Genomic DNA, 26,133 nt, shown 5'->3' on the forward strand with positions numbered 1-26,133 from the left:
GTAGCACTATACTACAGCTGTGCTGTCCTCTGGATAGATCTTTCACCCCACCAACTTCCAACTGAAGTGACATACGAAAACTGTTGCGTGAAACCATGCACAGGTTTTACATCCTGCTGTCACAACTGAGCAGAGGTAATTTTACACTGCTTTTCAACCTCTCTGAATGTGTTAGTTTTCTTTTACTCCTGTCTTCTAGAGCTACCTGTTCATGAAGTTCAACGAGACAAATTGCAAGGTGCTGCACCTGGGTCAGGGCAATCCTGAACACTGATATAGGCTGAGCAGTGACTGGCTGGAGAGCAGCCCTGGGGAGAGGGAGTTGAGGGTGCTGGTAGATGAAAAGCTCAATATGAGCCACCAGTGTGTACTTGTAGCCCAGAAAACCAATCAGATCCTTGGCTGCATCAGAAGAAAGGTGGCCACCAGATTGAGGGAGGAGATTTCTTTGCCTCAACTCCACTCTGGTGAGACCCCACCCTGAGTGCTGCATCCAGTTCTGGAGCCCCTACTACAAGACAAATCTAGACATGCTGAAATATGTCCAGAGAAGGGCTGTGAGGATGATCAGAGGGATGGAGTTCCTCTCCTATAAGGGCAGACTGAGAGAGTTGGGGCTGTTCAGTCTGAAGAAGAAAAGGCTCTGAGGAGACTTTATTGTGGCCTTCCAGTATCTGGGGGGGGGGGGGGGTACAGAAAAGCTGGTGAGGGACTTCTTAAGATGTCAGGTAGTGATAGGACTAGGGCAAATGGAGTAAAACTAGAAGTGGGTAGATTCAGATTGGATGTCAGGAATAAGTTCTTCACTGTGAGGGTGATGACACACTGGAACAAGTAGATGGTGGTGGAAGCCCCATCCTTGGAGGTCTTTAAGGCCAGGCTGGATGGGGCTCTAAGCAACCTAATCTAGTGTGAGGTGTCCCTGTGCATGGCAGGGGGATTTGAACTAGATGATTCTTGAGGACCTTTTCAGCCCTGACCTCTCTATGATTCTATAACAACAGATACATTCCTTTCCTGAGGTTTATTTCACAGCTTTCTATGTCATTGACACACTATAAACTAAGTCACAATTCATATTGCAATAAATTGTATAGGGTTAACACTCCAGGGGGAGTAACCCTGAACCTGACCCTAGGGGTCTTGGCCCCTCCCCAGGGGTGGGCCACACTCCAGGTGATGGTTAGCCCACTCCCCCCCACCTCCTGTGCTATAAAAGACAGAGGAGCTTCCTTGCTCGCTCTCTCGCTTCACTTCCTCTCGACACACACACTTACACTGCATACCAGCACACCACGTGGCAGCCACAAGGCAGAGACACCATCACATTGCTCGGGTTGTATCCATCCCTTTTTGTATTTTGCTGTTTTCCCTTCCTTATCCTTTGTAAACTTCCCTACCTCCAATACCTTTTCTAAGTTATTGTTAAACTTTTCCTTTTCAACTTCCAAATCGAGTGAGATTGATTTATTTGGGTGTGCTTATCTCTCTCTCTCCCTATATCTAATCCCTATCTTTGGGAAAAGGAGGGGGAAGAGGGGAGGGCACTCTATAAACTCTATAAATTGTCATTGGGTCTATTAAAATTATTAGAGTCTCTGGGAACTTGCATTAGAACCCAAGACATAAATATAAAATCCTTTGTAACAAAGCAAACATTCAAAAATACTTTGTTTAAAAATACACAATTAAAAGGAATGTTCAGGTTTTGACAGCTCTGTGACTTCTATGGTCTTAAGTGTTTCACACTACATGTTATTTTTTAAAAAGGGATCTGATAACAGACCTGAGACCAAAAAAAAAAAAAAAATCTGTTGTTTTATGCTGTCATAAATCCAAATCAAATATGTCTACACATTTCTGTTGCACATCCCTAAGTAACTGCTTTGGAAGTCCTGGAATTAGATGTATTCCGTGTTTGATTAGTGTGAGAGAGAAGGCACAGTCAGCAGAAGCACACCGCATGTCTAAGAAAATTCATCACCATGAAAATAAGCAGCACTTGGGACACTTTTCCTATTGCACTTGTTTAGGATTATTGCACTACCTTACAGATGTTGTGGGAGACAAATACAGCTAAAACATGTTCTGGCTTGCCCCTCCCTTCTGCTGATGGCAGAAGTAAGGATGGGAGGAAAACAAAGGCTTGGTGCCACTATGCCTCCTCCCAAAGTGATGAACAGGTGTTTACACACTTTTTAGTGTCTTGCCCTAATAAGGGTAAAAGCAAGCCCTAGTCTACTTAACATGGTCAAGTTGGCAAATGGCCATTCTGATTGGGTATGCTCTATGGCCAAAGAGCCATTAGTCTTGGGCTAAACAGATAAAAGAGAAGAGCAGGCAAACACAAGGGGCTCTGGGGCATTGTATATGTGCTTCTGCCATTGCATGCTGTCATGCTCTGCCTGCTACATAATAACAAGCCCTGATACTTCAGGCTTGAATTACCTGGAAAGTTGCCGTGCCTCAAGTTTACCAGGAGAAGGCATTAACTGCTTCAAGATGTGGCGAGAAGTGAACTGATGTAGTGCTCTCTGCACGCTTGCAAGACATCCTGCCTGCCCCTCTGCAAACCTCCGTGCCAAGTCTGGAGTCCAAGAAGAACCAGGATCAGGTCAGAGATTGTCCGCCTCTGTCCCAGCACCCTGTTAGAGCCTGGAAAGATCCAGAAGCCTCCATGGCCAACAGACACTGACAGAGCTCACTTCAAGCATTTGGGTACTGTCTGGACACTATAATTTAGCCCCAGGAATCTGGAGATATTTTTGTGAGTAAATATTCAAAGCCTCTCTGTAAGAAATTCTCTGTAACTACTTCTAAGTACCTTCTGCCTTAAGTAGAAAGGAGTCACTCAAGCCCTTCTAGTGAGCAAGCAGTAAATAGATCACAAGATTCTCTTTCCAATTCGTTGTATTAATGTTTGTTATATTATTGCTACTTATCGCTTAAGTGTTCTAGATTGCCTGTTTTTACCTTTATATAATGCTTTCCGTGACCATGCAAAGAATCTACCAAAAATTAAGTATGGTGATGAGATTTTTTAATATCAAAATTAATAAACTATATTAATTGTAGAATAAATCCTGCCATACTGACACAACAGACTTACATAAAATGTCTGAATATCCCTTTCTTTCACTGCTTTTTTTTCCCCTAAAAAGTACTCTACAGGAGAAACTGCTCTTTCACCACCATCCAATGACTTTCCCAGAACTAAGGAAGAAGGAAAACGCTGTGGCAACACAGAGTTTCAAGGAAGTATCTTAAACAGAAATTTTTCATTTTGAAGAAAACGACAGAAAATGAGAGTTTTTAAAAATATATAAGCATCTAAATACATCAAAAGCAAAGACTAAAATCCATCAAACTGCAACATTTACTAATGAGGAACCATATATATATTTGTCTTTTCAATTATTACTAAATTGGAAGGGCTCAAGCAAATAGTTTCTGCAAAGTAGAACTAGTCTGCCAAACAGAATGAGATAAGGCATCAGACTGCGGGTTGAAAAATAAATAAAGGAGGCATTAGCAACAACAAACCTGAGATGCCACTTCTATAGAGGTAAGGAGGGGGCTTAAAAAGTACAAAGTTTGTTGAATCCCACAGTGAAAAACTTGTAAAAAGCTTCACTGGTGTCGTGGAGGGCCTGTAGGCCTGAAAAGAGGCTTATTTATGCCTCTGCACGCCTGGACATGTTTTTCTGCCAGGATCCCTGGTTGTAAACAGGTTGTGTAAGCCACACACACCCAGCTCGTGTCTCCCTGGGGTAAGTCCATGTGATTCCCATATCTGGGAGAGTCCAGGCAAGAGCCTTCTGTCTATTATGGTAAGGTTTGGCTAACTGCCAACCTGATTGGTCACTCTAGTGGCCAAAAAGGCCATTAATCTCAGCCCACAGTCAATAAATAGGGGTGCACAGGTAAACAGCGTGCTCAGCTCAGACCTCTGCACAGCTCAGCTCAGCTCGGACCCCATTGCAGTGCTCAGCTCAGGTCTGACTCACCTGCATGGCTCAGACACGTGCTCTGACCTTCACTTGCAGTGCTCAGCCGCTCAGACCCCCACGCTCGGATGCCATTGTATAGCTCCGATGCTCAGAGGCTCAGACCCCCACGCTTTGACTCATTCACAGCTTACCTGCCTGCATACCTTTCCTGCAGAGCTCATTTAAGCCTGCACATTCATATATAAGGAGCCTATAGCCTCCTAAGCCAGCTGTACACATCTGCACACTATTGCTACCAGGACCAGATCCTGCATTGATTTACCTACAGAGCTCAGACTCCCAGCAGCTGCGCACACTTTGCATGCCTGCTGCCTACCATTGCCTGGTAAAAGCCACTGGCACTGAGATAACCAGGAAGCAGACTCTGGGTTGTCTGCACACACAGCCTGAAGCCATGAACAACCATTCTCCTGCTCCTGAGATCCTGCCAAGCTCAGAATCCCTGGACAAAGCATCCAGAAGAAGCCAGCAGCACCAAGGCAGAGATCGTCCCTCGCCAGGAGAACAAAGGTTAGAGAAAACCTATTTCACCACAAACTGGGCAGATTTATCCTTTCCCCTCAAGCTGGGAACATTCCATCCTCAGAGTCCACAGAGACGCTGGAGAATTGGACATTAGACACAGGCTGTGACGCAGCCCCGGAAGGTGATTAAAAATTAATAAGAATTGCGAATAAAAGCTCTGATACCTCTGTAATATAAGTTGCCTCTGCCGTAGAGCAGAAAGAGTTTCAGCCCGCTCTGCTGGGAAACTGACATAAAGATCCCAAATGGCATTAAGCCATGGGGAAAACTCCTCTCTCTGTTTATAGTTTGAATGTTTGCTACTTAATTAAGAAATTCCCTGTACATATTTTATCCTAAATTGTTTTAATAACTGTGTACTGAACTGAATATTAATATCACAGTATCACAATATCATCAGGGTTGGAAGAGACCTCACAGATCATCAAGTCCAACCCTTTACCACAGAGCTCAAGGCTAGACCATGGCACCAAGTGCCATGTCCAATCCTGCCTTGAAGTGCCCCAGGGACGGCGACTCCACCACCTCCCCGGGCAGCCCATTCCAGTGTCCAATGACTCTCTCAGGGAAGAACTTTCTCCTCACCTCCAGCCTAAATTTCCCCTGGCGCAGCCTGAGGCTGTGTCCTCTCGTTCTGGCGCTGGCCACCTAAGAGAAGAGAGCAACCTCCCCCTGGCCACAACCACCCTTCAGGTAGTTGTAGACAGCAATAAGGTCACCCCTGAGCCTCCTCTTCTCCAGGCTAAACAATCCCAGCTCCCTCAGCCTCTCCTCGTAGGGCTTGTGCTCAAGGCCTCTCACCAGCCTCGTCGCCCTTCTCTGGACACGCTCAAGCATCTCAATGTCCCTCCTAAACTGGGGGGCCCAGAACTGAACACAATACTCAAGGTGTGGTCTAACCAGTGCAGAGTATAGGGGCAGAATGACCTCCCTGCTCCTGGTGACCACACCATTCCTGATGCAGGCCAGGATGCCACTGGCTCTCTTGGCCACCTGGGCACACTGCTGGCTCATGTTCAGGTGGGTATCAATCAGCACCCCCAGATCCCTCTTTGTCTGGCTGCTCTCCAGCCACTCCGACCCCAGCCTGTATCTCTGCATGGGGTTGTTGTGGCCAAAGTGCAGCACCCTGCACTTGGAGCTATTGAACCCCATCCCATTGGCCTCTGCCCATCTGTCCAGGCGGTCAAGGTCCCGCTGCAGAGCCCTTCTGCCCTCCAACTCAGCCACATCTGCCCCCAGCTTGGTGTCATCTGCAAACTTGCTGATGACTGAATCCATGCCCTCATCCAGATCATCAATGAAGATGTTAAAGAGGATGGGGCCCAGCACTGATCCCTGAGGGACACCGCTAGTGACTGGCCGCCAGCTGGATGTGGCACCATTCACCACCACTCTCTGGGTCCGGCCCTCCAGCCAGTTCCTAACCCAGCACAGAGTGTTGCCATCCAAGCCATGGGCTGACAGCTTAGCCAGCAGTTTGCTGTGGGGGACAGTGTCAAAGGCCTTGCTGAAGTCCAGATAGACCACATCCACAGGCCTCCCCACATCCACCAAGCGGGTCACCTGATCATAGAAGGAGATCAGGTTAGAAAGGCAGGATCTGCCCTTCCTAAACCCATGCTGGCTGGACCTGAGCCCTTTGCCATCCCTCAGGTGCGCTCTTATCACCCCCAAGATAACCTGCTCCATCAGTTTCCCTGGCACTGAGGTCAGGCTGACGGGTCTGTAGCTCCCAGGTTCCTCCATCTGACCCTTCTTGTGGATGGGGACCACGTTGGCCATTTTCCAGTCTCCTGGGACCTCTCTGGTGAGCCAGGACTGCTGGAAAATGATGGAGAGCTGCTTGGCCAGCTCAGCTGCCAGCTCTTTCAGCACCCTGGGATGGATCCCATCTGGTCCCATGGACTTGTGGGCGTCCAGGTGGCTCAGCAGGTCCTGAACTAATTCTTCATGAATTTCCAGGGGAACACACCGCTCCCCGACCCCATCCCCCAGTTCAAGAGGCCACTTGCCCTGAACTCCTCCCTCCTTGCTGTTGAAAACTGAGGCGAAGAAGGCATTCAGGACCTCAGCCTTTTCTACATCATCAGTTATAGTATTCCCCTCCTGGACCAGTAAGCAGTGGAGGCTCTTCTTGCCCTTCCTTTTAGCGTTGATAAATTTATAAAAGTGCTTTTTATTATCTTTCACAGAGGTGGCAGCCTAAGTTCTAGCTGGGCCTTAGCCTCTCTAATTTTTCTCCTGCATAGTCTGGCTACCTCCTTAAAACACCTCAGGAGAAGCCTTCCCCTCCTTCCAGGGGTGATACACCCTCTTTTTTCCCCTCAATTCCTTCAGGAGCTGTTTGCTCATCCAGGCTGGTCGCCTCCCCCTGCGGCTCATCTTTCGGCACATGGGAACTGCCAGCTCTTGTGCCTTCAAGAGCTCCTGTTTAAAGTAGGTCCAACCATCCTGGACCCCTTTGTTCTCATGGACTGCTGCCCAGGGGACTTTGGAAATAAGTTTCTTAAGCAAATTAAAGTTTGCCCTCCGAAAGTCCAAGGTATAGGTTTTGTTGTAGTGCCTCCCTATCTCCCTGCATACTGAAAACTCCACTATCTCGTGATCACTACACCCCAGGCAGCCTCCCATTGTCACATCTCCTACCAGCCCTTCTCTGTTGGAGAGCAGCAGGTCAAGCTGAGCTTGACCCCTAGTAGGCTCGCTTAACAGCTGGGTCATGAAGCTGTCCTCCATGCACTGTAGAAATCTCCTGGACTGCCTCCTCTCTGCTGAATTAAGTTCCCAGCAGATATCTGGCAGGTTAAAGTCACCCACAAGGACAAGATCTGATGATCTTGAGACAGCCTCCAGCTGTTTTTAAAATATCTCATCTGTTTCCTCATCCTGGTTGGGTGGTCTATAACAGACTCCAACCAGGATGTCAGATTTATTAGTCCTCCCTCTGATTTTAACCCACAAGCTCTCAACCCCTTCATCCCTCACCTCAAGCTCAGTGGCATGGAGTGACTCCCTAATATACAGAGCCACCCCTCCTCCTTTTCTCCCTTGCCTATCTCTCCTGAAGAGGTTATATCCCCCCAGTATAGCAGCCCAGTCATGCCTGTCATCCCACCAAGTTTCTGAAATGGCGACTATATCATAGTCACCCTGGTGGACCAGGACTTCCAATTCCTCCTGCTTGTTACCCAAGCTGCGTGCATTGGTGTAGATGCACTTCAGCTGGGCTCTCGATTCCCCAATTGTCCCTAGTTTCCTTCCCACTCTCTCCTTCTCAGAGAGAGTAATTGCCTCACCCACCCCCTTCAGACCTAGTTTAAAGCCCGCCTAATGAGCCCTGCCAACTCCAGTGCCAGGACTCTCCTGCCCCTCCTAGACAACTGCACCCCGTCATGATCAAGCAGGTCTGGATCAGTAAAAGTTCCCCCATGGTCAAAGAACCCAAAGTGTTGCCACTGGCACCATCCCTTGAGCCATTTGTTGATGTCACAGGTTCTGCTGTTCCTCTCTGTGAACTCCCACAGAGGGAACTGAGCAGAACACCACCTGTGCTCCTGCTCCATCTATCAATTTCCCCAGGGCCTTAAATTCCTTTTTAATTGCCCTGGTGCCCTTCTTCTCAATCTCATCCCTGCCAGCCTGTATGACCAGCAAGGGGTAATAATCAGAGGGCTGGATTAGGTTAGGGAGTCTCCTGGTGATGTCCCTAACCCAGGCACCAGGAAGGGAGCAGATCTCCCTGTGAGACAGGTCGGGACGACAAATGGGTCCCTCTGCCCCCTCAAGACGGAATCTCCAACAACTGTAACTCTTCTCTTTTTCTTGTTTTTTGTGGAGCTAGTCACCACAGTTGGTGGGGACTGCCCCACCCTAGGTATCATCACAGTTGGATGCTCCTCAGCGCTCTCATCCTCTGTGCCCTCTGCATGCAGGGCCTCATACTTGTTGTGCAAGGGCAGAGGAAGAGGAGGAGAGGGCCGGGGTGGATTTCCCTTACTACCCCTGACAGGGATCTGTACCCATCCCTCACTGTTTCCAGGGGCAGCTTCTTTAGCAGGGGGGATCTGCAGAGCCTGCACCCCCAGATCCAATAATATACAGTGGTTGGGGGTGGCGAGAGTTCAAAATATTGAATTTAATAAATCTTTATATCACCCCAATTAATTTCTCTCCTCCGCCAAATAGGCGTAGGTACTGAGAATCCCCCTCCGCAACAACTAGTGAGAAGAACAAACATTAAGAGTTTTGAAAAGGATTTGACAGGTTGACATGGAAATTAAAAGACAGTTAAATGATAGTAATCTCCTCACTTGCTACACTAGGAAATACATTATCCAGTGACCCTCTCTGGAACCATAATTTTCCTAATGACAGAACTTAAACACTGTTTATGTGAAGGGTAATTTAAAAATCACTTATGCTCTACCTTGTGTAACTGTCAATAACAAATCAAAAAAGGAAAAGACAAGACAAAATTACTACATGAGTCTGCACATGGCCCATGACACCTTCCCCCGTTTTCTTGTTTGTTTGCAGTTTTTATTTGCCTGTCTGTTTGCTTCTTTTCTGAGCCCTTTAATATATCCATGCCAAGATCTTACAGATCACTTATATTTTCAGAACATATGAAACCTCTAAACAGACAGTAGGGAGTAGGAGAAACAGGGGTTAGGACGCATTGTAGCCAAGGTGAAAGGAGGTATTAGGCGTGTATAGAAGAAAGGTATATGTTATAGGTGAAAAACATACAGAATTCAGCTCAATGTCTTGTATACCTCATTTGCATATTTCATTTCACAGGTACTACTGCCAGTGTGAAGCCTGAGACATACTTACATGTAAGAAAGACAAGAAATTCAGTAAAATAATTTAAAGCATTCATGTTCACAGGATCACAGGATATTAGGAGTTGGAATGGACCCAAGGAGATCACCAAGTCCAACCCCCATGCCAGAGCAGGGCCACACAATCTAGCAGAGATCACAGAAGAACACATCCAGACAGGCCTTGAAAGTCTCCAAGGAAGGAGACTCCACAACACACTCTCTGGGGAGCCTGTTCCAGTGCTCTGTGACCCTTACAGTATAGAAGTTCCCCCTTGTGTTGAGGTGCAATATTCTAATATTCAACTGCTTTGTTTGGTCCAAAAGAGGACAAGAATGTCTTCTCTCTCCCTCTAGAAAATATAGCTCATTTACCACACACAACTGTACATTACCAGAGAGCTGTCTGAAATAGAAGTAAACACTGATGATATGATCTTACATTTTACAAATGGACAGTCAGATGGATAAGAAATTGGCTAGGTGGCTGTGTTTAAAGAGTTACAGTCAATAGCTCAATGTCCAAGTGAAAAACAGTAATGAGTGCTGTCCCTCTAAGATCCATACTGGGATCAATACTATTTAATGTCATTGTCAGTGGAACGGATTGAGTGGGACAGTGGGACTGACTGCACCCTCATAAAGTTTACAGAAGACACCAAGCTGCATTGTACAGTTGATTCACTCAAGGAAAGGGACATCATGCAAAAGGACTTTGACAGGCTAGAGGAAGGGTCTCTGTGAATCTCACAAAGTTCAGTAAGGCAAGTGCAATGCCCTGCATCTAGGTCAGGGAAATACCCTATATTGATACAGGTTGGAGGATGAATGGCTTGAGAGCAGCCCTGCAGAAAAGACTTGGAGACAGTGGTGGGTGAAAAAGTGGACAGCCAGCAATGTGTGCTCACAGGCCAGAAAACCAGAGACATTGTCCAGAAGCTGTGAATGCCCCATTCTTGGAAGTGTTCAAGGTCAAGTTAGATGGAACTTTGAGCAACTTGATCTAATGAAGGACGTCCCTATTCAAGTCAAGGAAGAGCTGAACTAAAGTAGAAGGTCACTTTCCAACTCAAACCATTGCTAGATTCTATGATTCGCGTAAGGTTGTTTCCTGAAAACAGGATGCTTTTAGCTCTTCTATCACATGATGCTCTTGTAATAGTATACTTCTGTGTAAGTACACAAATGGTGTAAAAGGGGTGGTATAACAGCCAGAAGGCTGCATCTAACAATCTCCAAATAATTTTTTTTTTATATGATCTTTCCACTCATCTGGATTAACACAGCTCGCTTGCACATGCACTACTCTTCCCTACACAAACAGGAGGGAAAGTAACAAAAAAAAATCTTAGTTGAAATTAAGGAATTTACTGGTCTGGTAGGATGCACAATTACCTTAGCCTATTTACAGAAAAACACAGCAAAGGCAGAAGTAGCAGCAGAATCCAGTGACAAAACAGTTCCCCCCAAACCCAAGCATGCAGCAGACAGCCCAGTGGAAAAAGCCAACAACCCCATGGCTAATTTTTAACTAAATGGAAGTGAAAACTCCTCAGTTTATCTCAAGCTTCCAAGTTCACAATATTTAAAGCCCTGTCATGCCTGTAAATAACAAGAATGTATCAACAGTTACTTCACATCACACTGCAGAACCTGGTTAGAACTGGCTTCAATGCTGAATGTAAAACAATGCTTTCTTCCATGTAAGTTTCTTATTTAAATTTTGAAATCAACTCTTTCACAAACTACTACAGAGAAATCCAGAAGATTTCAGGATATTTTCTCAGAGAGATACTTAAAAGGTGGTATAGCAATATTCAAAACTAGTAACAGGTTTCATTACTGCATTACAAAGACCCCATAAGGCGTACTGGAAAACAAACAAAATAACACTTTATATCACCACAGTTTGAATTCCTGGGGCCAGACAGATCACTAATTTGAGAGAAGTCACTTCAAACCCAATAGAAGTTATTCAAGCACCTGACAGAATTGCCATTAATACTAAATGCACTCCTGTATTGCTTATCTCAGTCACAAGTCCTAGCATGCTCAGGCTAAGTAGACAACTTGACATCTACATAATAGTCAGTTATCAATGGTATTAATTATATTACCATTCTCTGTCTAATCCACTAAATCCATATTCTGCAAGTCAAAAAAAGAGGTAAGTCTGTGGCAGAAATGCTGCATTCAGAAGAAAAAGCAACAATCTCAAGGTGAGAGAAAATGAACAGTAGTCAGGCATACTGTGATAATAGAAATTATTTCTTCCTTCATGTCCCTCAGCACTGATTAAGTAGGAAGCAAGAAGGAAACAATACTAGTTCTAGTTGCCAGAGGATACATCTCCACAGCCTTGGATTAAATTATGCAACATAATCCTTTTCACCTTGATGATAAATTAGTGAATTTTCATAAAACACTCACAATGACCTACTTCCTTGAACAACCTGCACGGTGGCTTTGTTTTATTGATTCAATTTATACTGAGTAATATTATAGCTAACCCAGTTTAACATCCACTGCTGCACAAGAAACACATGAAGGCATAAAATCATCACCAGTGCAAACACAGTGCTTCCTATCTACCAGGTTTTGTAGCAGAGAAGGCCTGATTTAACATTTGGTCCTTTGATTTATAGACTGGTGACAAGGCTGCCTCTCATTAATTCACTCAGGGAAAGTGAAGGAAATGAGAAAAGACTTGAAACTAAAGGATGTCTGAGAATACAAACAGAGAAAACCAGTTGCTATGTTCTCTGGTTATCATCCACTTATATCTAAAGAGGACTAAGCAACTTAAAAACATTTGCTACTTTTCAGTTAAGCTAAGCTCATTCTTTCAATACTCTTCTTTTAAATAATGAGGATACATTCTATGTGCTACAAGAGATTTGTCAAGTTAGTTCACAAAGCTTCTGTCTCAGAGACAACCATCTCTTGAAGCACATGCATCTATGAAAGCACTAAGATTATCTTCATGGAACGGCATTTGCCTGTTCAATGAGATATGCAGCACACCACTTGGCAGTTACCAACTCAGAGACTGTACACAACTCAAGAAAGGACAGGGTGCTTCAGTCTTCTGATACTGCCTTTACGAAGATCCAATTCAAAAGCTCTGAAGCTTTTTTGTCTTCTTTCTGCAACTGAAAATACATTCCTGCTCATGTTGATGGGGGAAAACACAGAAACCTAAATTAAAGGCGTAACAATCTCTGAAACTAGGCATCAACACAGAAACAGCACTCATTTTTTTATTATAGGACCATCATGGCAACTTTTATGGTAGCAGCTGATATTTGTGTAGCAACTGTCCTAGAATTTACAATACAGTTTCAAAGACATTCCATGGAAATCAACGAGGAGAGGCTTAGGGAGCTGGGGTTGTTTAGCCTGGAGAAGAGGAGGCTCAGGGGTGACCTTATTGCTGTCTACAACTACCTGAAGGGTGGTTGTGGCCAGGAGGAGGTTGCTCTCTTCTCTCAGGTGGCCAGCTCCAGAACAAGAGGACACAGCCTCAGGCTGCGCCAGGGGAAATTTCGGCTCGAGGTGAGGAGAAAGTTCTTCACTGAGAGAGTCATTGGGCACTGGAATGGGCTGCCTGGGGAGGTGGTGGAGTCGTCGTCCCTGGGGCAGTTCAAGGCAAGGTTGGATGTGGCACTTGGTGCCATGGTCTAGCCTTGGGCACTGTGGTAAAGGGTTGGACTTGATGATCTGTGAGGTCTCTTCCAACCTTGGTGATACTGTGATACTGTGATACTGTGATACTGTGGTTTGTTTCTGGAAACTTCTTAAACACTCTCTCCAGTTTATTAATCTGAATGTCTTCAGGAGCCAATGTGAAAATCAACAAACACAATACATTTTGGAGTGAGGAGGCGGATGGTTTTACTGGGTTGAGCCTGCCAAACTTGATATTGATTAGGACTTCCCAGTGACACTACTGGTGGCTCTTCTTGCCAACCTGGATGAGTGTCAAAGCAGGATACAGAGCAGGATGGAACAGAAGGATCTAACATTTAGCCTAAATGATATTTCTCTTTAGTATATTCTCACTGAAAATACAGGATGCCACTAGTTTTTGAGACAAGATCAATGATATTTTGCTGAAAATATGTTAATTTATGTTAATTTATTGGAATAAGTACAACACAGATTCCCAAGGGTAAATTGCTGAAGTCTAGTCAAGCAACAGCTTTATTTCTGACTTTTCCAACTGTTTTGATAGGAACAAGATTTGTTCAACTCTGCTAAGAAAAAGCAGTTATAATAGTTAAATCCAATTCGGATGAAGCATTAGAAGTAAGTGCCATTTCCTCTTTGCATTTTATCACATTTTCTAATGAGTATTTCTTGTCTGGCAATGATTCCAAGAGTCTGTACAACAGTTCCGTTCTTTGGTGTTTCCCCATACAGTCAGATGGCTCACTGATTTCAACATTGCTCTAGAAGACAGGAGATAAAACTCTAACTCCAACCTGACTTTAAAAATACTTCAAAATTGTGTAATCAACTACAACAGTAATAATAAATTATATAATATGATTTACCAACATTATTTTAAAAATTAAAATGCTATACAACAGGTAATATTTCTTTCTTTAAGTGGGCAGGATTCTGGCATTCCAAATTACTTCCTAAATTATTTAAATGAAGCCCTCAGGAAGCAAAGTACACACATTAAGTAAGTGCAAACTGTTTGCTTGATTTCATCAGGTCAATCTGAATCAAATTCTTTCAGATCTTTTTTAGTAGTATTTTCTTTAAAATCCTGCCTAAAGCTTTGAGAGTTTTATTGTGTCCTATACCTTCTAGAATAAATGATCAACAATAAAATACAAACAGGTCTGGTATTTCCAGAACCTTTTAACCATGAAATAAACAACTGGTTCTAGAGAATCACAGTGGCTATGTCTATAAATTAGAAGAAAAGATGCTCATGCAGAGAATGTGTCAGCACCAATTGTTTATAAAACCAGTTCATTAAGCAGAACATAACACAATGCATAATAGTTCCTCACACTTATCCATTCACAACAAAGTCTGCAACTTTAAATTTTGCTTACAAGACCTCTTGTTCAGTTGCTCCTCAGTCTGAGGAAAAGACAGGAAACTAGTTTTCCACAAAACAAAACCAAAATGTAAAAGAAAATAAGGCAGCAAAACATCATACACAATTAAATGTATCATATTTTTCGAAGTTGCACTGCACACCCCCCATATACGTCAATGATTATCTACACAACACAACCTCCCACTTAAGTAAACTGAGTCTATTCCAGTAAACACTCAGAAGTTTTGCACAAAAAAACCCCCAAACTTTTAATTTCAACTTAACTGTAAGAATATAAACTTAGAGTATGCTTGAGTAATTTTCTGAACTGCCTGAGCATAGAGTAGGAAGCACTTTTCTTCCTACAATTCTTTCTGACATTTACTGTCAGGAAGTTTTCTGTTTGAGGAAAATTTATGGATACACGCATTTGCAGGATGGTTTTCATTAGCTAAATTCTACAACAGCAGACGAAATAAAATCGTTTGCCACAAGTATATGTTTAGGATTTATTGGAACTTCTCATTTTTCTCTTTAATAGCTTGGAATGAAAATCTGACATCTGTCCACATCTAAGTCTCCACTGATAACCATGAAAGACTAGTTGACTGCAAACAAATTATTTTGCTAAATACTCCTGCAGGGATAATGTCTTGGCCTTTAAACATGATCAAGTAACAGAAAAACTCTATTCTGACTATAAGACTATACTGAACTAGTATCACTGTAGAACTAGAAAAAAAAATCCAGGAATGATATTACTCTTTCACAAAATTAATGTTGCCAGATGCACAGAATTCATTGCTTTTCACACACACCCAGATTGTAAAACATAGGTTCTGTGAAGTTCTCCGCACCACACCTGATGGAACAGCGTCCATTGCTGTGTTCTATCCTTGAAGCACGGAAGGAGGTTCCCCTTCAGACAGTGTTTGCAGTAAAACTGCTGAAGTGCTCTTACATTAGGCCAGTTCTCTTAATTGTGCTTCAACAACTGTAACTGGAATTTGCTTTCTTTAAAAAATGCCATGAAAATGAAAATGCAGAAAAGGCCCATGAAATACTGCTAGAAAAGCTTAATTAAAAATCAAGAAAACAATTCAGACAGACACATAGCTACCTGTTCTGTTAATCTTGCTGATACATGTAGCTTATTAAAAAGACTAGATTTATATTCAACCTCTGTTTCTTAAAGTGGAAGAAAAACACACTTCTATATAATTAAAAATTAACCTGATCCTAACTTCAAAATGATATGCAGGAAAGAAAATTATGAGAAGGGGAAGCTGTGATGTTGTTGCTTCACCAGTTCAAGTTCAGTTAACAATTTTGTAACTAGTCTAGGAAAAACATGTGCTACTATTGTGGCTGAGACCACACAACTTTTCGTTGGACAAGTTCAAAAGCCTAAACTCCATCTGCAAATTACCAACCAACCCCTTGAAATCACAGGAAGTAGGCTAAAGAATTGTGAGGCTGGCAAGCTTTGAGTCTACTTTTGGCCTCAGACAGGAAAATCAGTTTCAAATCTCTTTCTCTCTTCTTTCTCCTCTCTAAGAAACACTCAGAAAGTGTTATTGCTCTTTGTATTATAACAGAGGAGACCTGTGCTGCTGAAATAAAACACACATTTACACTAAATTACAAAGAGAAATTCAGTAGCTTTACCAGAATCAACCATTAATCTTTTTTTTTCTTAAAGCTTTAACTGCTCAGAGATTGAATTTTCCTCTTCCTCTCCACAATTATGCAAGATTCCTACAGAAGAATTCCTTAAATCCACAAAAATATTATTAATAAATTTAAGTTGTGAAGGAGCGTATGTATGACAAAATGGTTTCACTTTTAGTTTTAATGTGTAAATTCAGTAATTTAAAAATAATAAATATTTTTGGCAGATTTTTTTACTTTCAATAGCTACACATTGCAAATACACAAAGATCACCTAACTAAGGATAACGTTCAGGAGAAATTACTTTTCATTAATTGTGTTCGGACTTCATAAGTATCACTCAAAAGTCTGAGGAAAGTGTTCAATGAACTTCTTAGCAAAAAAGAACAAAATATGCCTATAATAGTGATGCAAAATCTGCTAGCCACTGGTTGAGTAAAAACTTCTAATGCCAGTAGAGTTTCTTCAAAAAGAGACCACTTTTTGTTTGTAGTTAGCAAATTATCTTTTACAAGAGCCACCTGGCACTAGTGATGTGGTCTGAGAAATCTCAGCAGGCTAGCAAACTGTGACACTGTTAAAGTTCAAGCAGCCACGTAAGAAAGCAGAATCCTTAGTTTCTCATTTTGTTCTCTGAGATATTTAACTTATGTTTATTTTGGCCAAGAAGCCAAGAAATTATTTACATTCATGTCAGCTTGGCATTGTTAAAGAACTATCTATTTGAAAAAGATGAAAGGTCTATTTTCCCCTAGCCCACTCATATTACCACACCATTTTTAACCAGAGGAGTATGACAATACTTTAAAATTTGCAAATACTGCAAATTGTCTTACATCCTTCCAAAACAGTTATCTATAGAAGAGGAGAGAAGGTATAAAACAGTTTAGTTTAGAAATCTGGATTCACAAAGGAGTTAGTGCTTTGTATGTAAACTCATCTTTATCCCTAAATGTTCTCTCACTACATTAAAAACTCTCCTTATATGAGTAACATCTTCAATTCCTCTCCTGATCTTTATGAATTAACTTGGTTTAGAAGATACTCTATTAGAAATTTTGAATCACTGCATTCATCAGGCAATTCAAATTCTCACTGCATTCCCTCCCCAAGAAGTGATGCAGTCTAACCATGCCTAAGAATTTTCTAATCTACTGCAGGCAGAACTGTATAACAGCATGTTTAATAGGCATATACATCATATCTTAAGCAAGTATTACTGAAAGAAGTGGGTTTCCCTAGGTGTATAGACAGCACAGTCCCACAGACTTCAACAGCTGATGCCACTAAACAAAAATGTCCAGCAACGGTTCTGAAACTACTCCATCTCTGTCATTTTGTGTATGCACAGGATGTACACACCAGAAAGAGGAAAAAAGGCAGCCATCAGCTCTGGGGATGCTGTTTCCCCTTCCAGTCTGGTACCTGGAACACAAACAAATTGCGCAAAGGACTACACAAAACGCCTTTATCTCTCATTAGCAATTTAAAAGTTTAAAGGTCCCATATCATGCTGCAGGGATCATTAAGTTTTTGGTCTCTGATTAATTATATCAGATCTTAAAAGTGTGCACATACTTCATTTAATACTCCTTAGCTAGTTTGATTCAAAAGAAAATTGACTTTCGACTCTCAGTTACTCAGTGAAAGTTGTTTCTTTCAAGCTCACTTACATACTTCATTCACATATGTCTAAATACAATGTAAAAATTCATCTACCAAAATGTATCCTTTCATGCTCATACATGTATATAATAGAATTACAGTATCTGTCCTTCAAAGCAGCTGATATACATGCTCAAAATATGGGCTTCTAAATGGTGTGTATTTGCATGACACCAAGTTTAGCCATTTAAATCCATTCCACAAAAATCAAGATTTCAGATGAGTGTATTTCAAACATTAAGGAGGTCAAAACTGTTTCCAAAGCAGTAAGTTGGTTGGCTGCCAAGCAAAAGAAGAAAAAAGTCCTTTGTTTTGGTTGGAGGAAAAGTACTGTGCTAATGGCTGGAGCAACAGCAAACATTTTAGAGAAATAGTTAAACAATACTGAGTGGGGGGGAGGGGGAAGGAGGAAGAAAACAATGAAGATGAAAGGCTTTTTACAAAAGATTAAGTATGATACAGTATGCAATGTAAGTGCAAAGGTCACTTATAATTACATTAAAAAAAATCAGTTTTGAAGTAACATGTATGTTAACCAAAACCACAGCTTTTTTAAATGCCTCTGTATATATTGCAGTATGTAATATTTACTTCAGTCAGAACTGATTTAGTAGGAAGCATGACCTGTATGGTTACAGCTGACAGAAGCAGACAGTGAAAAGGAAGGGTGAAGGGAAGCTGTTTTCTCCACCCTGAAAACCCTGAAAGTCTCTGGAATGCTGTTTACTTCAGCCCTGTTTTACAAACAGTGCTGCACAGTGAAGAGACTGACTGAAATGTCTGCTTCCTGTGGCCACCCACACTATGGGAAACACTATAATTAAAGAGAATGCTCCATTCTTGTACCTGCCAACAAAATCTGCTCCATGCTATCATCATTATACTTGCAGCATTCTTATAATCTATTGCATCTCTTGCAGTGAGTGACTTTACACTGTCCAACATGAAAACCATTGAACATAAACAGCAAGTTATTTTTAATGTGCACAAATGCCTCAAAGACTGGATACTAAGTTTACAAAAACACTTTGCCTTCTGGTATAGTCATGCCATACTGAAAGCAGATCCTCCTCTACAACATTCACTTAAACCCACTTACTGAGTACAGCCCACCTTCACCCTGCACCTTCATAATGAGGCAAATTGTTGGTTTAGATCTTTAAGGCACAAAACTTGTGAACTGTGTGTCATGGAGGCAGGGAATGAATGTGGCTGAGTCAGGAATTATAAAAATTGTAATTATTTTATTTTCCTGGACACCCCACCCCCAAACTACATACAGAAATTAGTTTAGTTTATTAACAGATTCAGTTAAATTGAGAATTTCTTGGAAAAGGATATTATAGATAAATTTAGATATTTAGGAAGTCAGGAAATGGAAAAGGCTAAGCTATAAACACAGCTTTACCCCACTATCAATCAAGCTGAGCAGAAGATTAAGGGAACAGCAGATCTTACTCATGGAGTTGAGACAGGCATTCAGCAATGATCCCTTGTTGGATTCCACTGCAGGAGCAGCCTCCTGACGTTGCAGGCAATATCCAATAACAGAGATCCACGCCACAGAAGCCCAAGGTGAGTGGCAGAGCTGCCAAACTTGGAAATGTCTCGAGCAATTCTTCCCAAGTGGGATAGTCATGGAACGATGCTGCCTTCACAGTGGCAGGGGAGAGCCAAAATTGTTAGGGTCCCCAGTCCAGGAGGCACCCAGGAAGTTGGCTACTGATATGATCTATTGAGAGCGGTCCAGATGCCACTGGCTGTCTCTCAAAGGACCACAGAGCTTGCCAAGCCTGCAGGTTTGCACAGAAGGGTGCAAAGGCAGGGAGAACCATCCAAAAGCAGGGATGGGATAAAACCAAGAGCCGTACAAAAGGTAGGAGCTGTCCAAAAGTGGGGACAGTCCAGTCACAGCAGGAATCTGCTTCGCAGTGGCAGGGGACTCTAAAGATGGGAACTCTCAAGGCAGGGACCTCAAATCAGGAACTTAATTGACTACACACATTGAACATTTATGACAACCTTATGATTTAAATGCATTGTAACTTCTAAGAATGTTTGGTGTTTCAGCAACTTTGAAAAAAATACAAGGAGCTATAAATACAGTTCTCTTAGCAGAAAATTGTCTTTAAATTCTGACTGATCACTGTGATATGTAGTAAAAAAATTTTTCAAATTCCTTTTCTCCTGATGTTGTTTGGTGTTTTATCACACAGAAATAAGGAGTGCAATGATGTTGCTGGAACAAAACATAAATATTATCGCCCTTCTCCTACCACATTTATGAGGCAGTGTGTAGCATTTCAATGATTTTGTCATGAGTTGGCTGCTCAGATGCTCCTGTGAAAAGTAAAGGTTGTCTAAGAGATATGAAGACAAGGCGATACACTAATCACTGGGCCACCACATAGCCAAAGACAGAAGAAGGATGTACAAAAAGCAAGGCTGAAGTAAAAAAATCAAGGAAATAACTTTAGACCCTCTTTGACATAAAGTTCTGGTTAGAGTCAAGGGTGAATTCCACATATAGTGACTGAGGAAAAGTGCCACAAAGATTCCTGAAGGATCAGGGAAAAAATACAGAAAAAAATAACAGGAAAAGTAAACCAAAGATATGCACTTTAATTACCATCAGATGTCTTTAATCTGAAGGAATACACTATGGTCTTTACAGCAATCAAAGTTCCTGATGATTACTTGTGCAGGTTAGAGAAGGAAAGACAACTCCTCTTTTCCAAACATACTAAAAAAGTTGTAAGATCTCTAAAACCACACGAGTGAGTCTCAGAAAGTGGTTAAGTAACTCTGAACTACTTTGGTCTTTAAGGTACTCAGCATTTTCCATTCCCCTTTTGGATGCATGCCCCCTGGAATACAGACCAGTCTCTTCCCACAACTACCAGAGAAAAACAGATGCCCTGCTCCATGTTACACCTTCACTCTTAAACTGGCATTCCCTTCCAATTACTTTGTATTTTAAATACAGTAAAATACTATAGTGATACTATTAACAAGACAATAAATGGTCTAAATCAAGCAGCTACTTATCTTAGTCTGAGTATTACTAAAATTACCATTCTCCCTTAGAAGGGAGAAACAATATGGTGCCATATCTGGTTTTTTTGCAGAGATGGACACATTTTTTCTCCTAAAATTAATCCCTTCTGTTCCTCAAACTCTTTTCATTAACTGTCCAGAATGATTAAACAGTTTTACACAACAATGTGCTCATAAGGACAGTTCAAGCAGCTTGATTAAGTATAGAAATGACATTCTGAAGAGCTTTTATACAGTTCATCCACACACAATACTCTTCATCTTAGAAAGGGCATAAACTGTCTTGCTCTACACATCTCCACCAATATGCTATACCTGTGCAAAGGTATTTTTGCTTTTTTCATTTAATTCAGAAGTTATGATTCTTTCACAAAATGGCTTGGAGTTTCAGATTATATTCTTTTATTGTTGTGTTTGGGTATTATTTTCTTCCAGATTCACAGAATTTCTTGATTTTTAAACACGTGACACAAACTTACTGATATACTCAACCCAAATAACAGCCAAGGAAACCGCAGCAGCTTTCCCTGGGGAGGGGACTGAACTTGAAAATGTTTGCTCTGTTTGTCTAAGAGCAACTCTAATGTTACAGCAAGCTTAGTTTCTAGCACTAAACAGAAATGTCTCTCCTTCTGTGCCATTGTAAGATATTATCTTTTTATTTAATATAATAATCTTATCATAATTCTTTTTTATATATGCTTTATATATATTCATATATACTATGTATATACTTTATTATATATAATCTTTATATATAATATACTTTGAGTATAATTCTTCTGAATTGGAACTTTTTTTTTGTTGCTCATTGGCATAGCTCCCGGCAAAAGTTCTGAAACTGCATCACATATTTTTAGATCTGCAATCCTTTCAGCTCATCACCTCTTTTTCCCCATCAGTTTTGATTTGCTAAGTGGTTCTGACAAAACGAGCACTTCCCATACTTTAGCTCTGATTGACACAAGCTTTTTGTTTGCTTTTGAGAAAACTCTAGTTGTTACATTGCTGATTAAAAAATACAAGATATCAGAAGTTAGGTCTACGCTGGTTGAAATGCATCTCATCACTTTCTATAAATCTGGATCACAACATGATCTCCAACCTTTAAGTCAGTTCTTAAGTTTGTAAGACTGGAGTTTTTCCAGTCTTATTTACAGACTATTTTAGAGCATTCAATGTCTTCTCTTTCATTAGGTAATTCCTTAAAGTATCTAATTTTTGTGTTTCATTTTACACCATAACTGTAATAAAGCTTTTGCAAACATGCCAGTTTTCAGCTGATTTAATGAACTGAAAATTGTTACAAAGAATGCTGTTGCCTGACTTTTCTGAGTTTCAGTGCCACTGCCTCTGACAAAATGACACACCTGAGTCTTTTTTGTATATACTTTCAGCTATACAGGGAGTGAAGTGTTGGCACTTAGCCCCTTCTATCTACAGTCACAATACTTTTTATATTTTTTGGTAGTATACTTAACTGAAAACCTACTCATAAAATAATATGCCCTTCAGATACCTGTTTGATTCTTCTCCTGAGATCTAGTCACAGAGCATATGCACTGTGCATCAAGGGAGGCGGACCAGGTGACACAAACACAATTTTGTAGTCACTGTCACTGTTACATATTTAAACTTCCTTGCTGTCATAATGGAACAAGAACTACCAGGAGCTAGGATGGGACAAATACTTCTGATCTACTATTGCTCAAATAAGCAACGGAAAAACTGACAGTTTAACTGCTGTGACAATTAGATTAACAAAGGTATATTTACTGTTCTTTAGTCAGCTTCGCTGTTAAGTAGGTAGATCAAGGTTAAAACAAAAAGCTTCTATATATTTAGCTTCACACATAAAAAAATAAAACTATGTCAACAGAATTTTAAACATATGTGGGAAACTGTGTAGGAGCTGCTGCTTTACAATCGATTATGTAAGCGACTTGAACACAGCGGGTAGGGATGCTGTGTTGTACAGCTATGTAGAAGAAACAAAGTAATAAATAAGTCACAGATGTATCTCAGTTAGCTGTATCCTGCTCTGCTTGAGTTGTCCGCTGACTCGTCAAGGACAGTGCCTCCCTAGCTGGTTGTATTGAGTGCTGCCTTTGTTTATTCAGCATGGCTTTGTATGTGGCCTTTGTAATCTACTAACGACTATGCTTTAACCACAAAATATGTAGCAATGTGTAGCATGGACCAATTAGAAATCGACATGTAATCCTGTAACAGTATAAAAGCCTTCTGATTTATGCATTAAACGGCTTACATTTACAATCCATATTGAATTCCGTAAGTCCACTTCCTCAACTTCAGCAGCAGCAGCATGCAAACAGCGACAAACATAAAAATGACTACAAGTGTCTTCTGTGCTTTCTCCTTATATCTAGAAAAATTTTATTAATATCAGCTTTTCCTATTTAGCAGGATAACATGCTTCCTCATTATTCTTGATTCATAAATCAAATACGACGACTCAGGTTTCCTGGATGCAACTTCACTGGCTTCTCAACTTACACATGCCATGAAAATCTGTATTTTCCATCCTGCCCGCAGGGTATGACTCTACCAGGATTTAAAAATGGAATAAAATTTCCACTAATTATTAGAACATTAATAACTGCAATGAATAACAGTGGTATTTCTAACATTACATCAAGTTCCAAGTGCTTCAGCATTCTGGCTAATCATGAATTATAGGAATAATATAAAAATGTTCAAAAAAATAACAAAATATGATAGGGATCAAAAGCCTATAATTATCCAGAATCCCTTACATGTTCAAAAGAGCCTCCATAACAGGCAACCACTTGGTTTTGTTCCATTTTTATGAGGCATGCTTATTTAATAATTGCTTTTAGCTTTAAGTAAAAACTAAAGACTTTTGTAACATAGAGTATCTTAAGTTAAAGAACAATGCACACAGCTAATCCCTTCTTCACTTCTCATTACCAACCCCAGTGAGTGGCCTTTTCATGCTTGCTCTGCTACAGTACTATATTATACTCATTAATTTGGTTGCAGAAGTTCAACTTGGCCCTCCCTCAAAGAAAGCAGTCACTTTCATTTGTCATCCTCATGATAAATTTGACAAATTAATACATAACACCACCTTTCTAACAAAGCATATCCAGATGGACCCAAGCTTGGTTCAGGCTTTCACAGCCCTTTGAGGGAAGAAATTGTTCCTCACATTCAACCTAAACCTTTCCTGGCGCAACCCTTCTTATGGCAAACAGATGTGGGGACAGCAGGCTCTGGGGGTTGCCCAGCTACAATGTGTATGTGCTCTCTGACACCTCATGTATGTCCTTAAAAATTCACCTCCATGTGCTATTGAAAATCTAATCTAATACGAACGAAACTGTTTTCTCAAGACTCAAGTCAAAGTGAGAAACAGGTTCTTAAGTTTTCAGTTGTTACAAGTTTGAGCAATTAAATCTCATACGAAAACATATTAATGCCTGGAATACGAGTTTTCAAGCTCAGGAAAGATTAATAACCCTGCATAAGCCTGGTATTTAAGGTATAGTGTAGCTAGAGACAGATCTTCCCCTATTTTTAATCCCTAACACCATTGAAATTACTGTACTCCTAAAAAATGGTGTGTAAGAGGGCACATTTTCATAGAATCATTCAGGTTGGAAAAGACCCTTGAGGTCATCAAGTCCAACCACTAACCCTGTTCTGATAAGTTCTCCACTAAACAATATTGCTAAGCACCACGTCTAAACAACCTCTAAAGACTTCCAGGAATGGTGACTCAGGCAACTCCCTGGGCAGCTTGTTCCAACACTTGCCTACTCCTTCAGTGAATTTTTTTTTCCTAATGTCTAGATGAAACCTACCCTGGTGCAGCTTGAGTTCTATCACTAATTATCAGTGAGGAGAGACCAGCACCTATATTGTCCATTCACATAGTTGTAGAAGTTGATACAGTCTTCCCTCAGCCTCCTTTTCCTCAAACTGAAGTCCCAATTCCCTCAGCTGCTTATTTTCTAGGCACTTTGCCAGCTTAGTTGCTCTTCTTCACATCTGCTCCAGCACTTCTCTTATACTGAGGTGCTCAAAACTCAACACAGTACTCGAAGTGTGGCCTCAGTGTCAAGTACAGGGGAGCAATCACCTCCCTGCTCCTGCTGGTCACACTATCTCTGACAGAAGCCAGGATGCCATTGGCTTTCTTTGCCACCTGGGCACACTGCTGGCTCTCATTCAGGCACTTGTTGATTAAAACCTCAAGGTTTTAATCTGTTTCATGACCTCCTCTGATACCAAGGTCAGACTGAGAGGTCAGTAGTTTCCCAGATTTTCCTTTCAGCATTTCTTGCAGGTATTTGCTACCCTGCAGCCCACCGCAGCCTCCCCAGATAGGCAGAACTTCTGGTAAATAATGGAAAGTGGCTTGGTGAGCACATCTGCCAACTCTTTTAGTGCTCTTATGTGTAACCCATACTGCCCTGTATGTTTGTGTGCTTCTAAGTGGTATAGCAGGTCACTGACCACCTTCTCTTTGATTGCGATGACCTCATTCCACTTCCCCTGTCTGTCTCCCAATTCATGGGGCTGGGTGTCCATGGAACCACTAGTTCTACCGCTAAAGACTGACACAAAGCAGACACTGAGAACCTTGGCCTTTTCCCCATCCTTTGTCATCATGTTTCCTCCTTCATCCAATAATGGGTGGAGATCCTCCTTAGTTCTCCTCTTTCTGTTGTCATTAACAGCTATAGCTAGGTTGAGTTCTAGCTGGACTTTGGCTCTCTTAATTTTCCCCCTGCACAGCCTCACTACACATTCAGAGTCCTCATGAGAGGTCTGCCCCCTCTTCCAAAGGCCATAAACTCTCCTTTTGTTCCCAAGATCCAGCCAAAGCTCGACTTTGAGCCAGGTCAGTCTCCTTTCCAGTGACTTGCTTTTTTGCACATGAGAACAGCCTGCTCCTGTGCATTTAAGTATTTCTTCTTGAAGTATGCACAGCTTCCCTGGAATCCTACACCTTTCAGGACTGCCTCCCATAGAACTTTGTCAATCAGTCTTCTGAACAGGCCAAAGTCTGCCCTCCGGAAGTCCAAGGTGGCAGTATTATTGACCCCTCTCCTTACTATAAGGACTGAAAACTCTACGATTCCACAATCACTGTGCCCTAGGTGGCCTCCAACACTTAATGACTCACAAGTTCTTTTCCATTCACAAAAGCAGGTGCTGGAAGGCACTGCCTCTGTTTGTCTCCTTCCCTCCCTCACTAATTGTGTCAGGAAGTTATCTTCCACACATTCCAGGAACCTCCAGGACTGTTCTCTCTGTATTGCACGGTAT

At 41.6% G+C, this 26,133-nt stretch overlaps 1 protein-coding gene across 1 annotated transcript in view; it reads right to left on the bottom strand.

Moving 5' to 3' along the window:
- The window catches only part of FANCC (FA complementation group C), a 98,758-nt gene that overhangs the window by 42,447 nt on the left and 30,178 nt on the right, over nucleotides 1–26,133 (bottom strand). The gene's annotated exons all lie outside the window — the stretch shown is intronic.

Source organism: Pogoniulus pusillus, chromosome Z (assembly GCF_015220805.1).
Source record: "Pogoniulus pusillus isolate bPogPus1 chromosome Z, bPogPus1.pri, whole genome shotgun sequence".
Classification (NCBI taxonomy): domain Eukaryota; kingdom Metazoa; phylum Chordata; class Aves; order Piciformes; family Lybiidae; genus Pogoniulus; species Pogoniulus pusillus.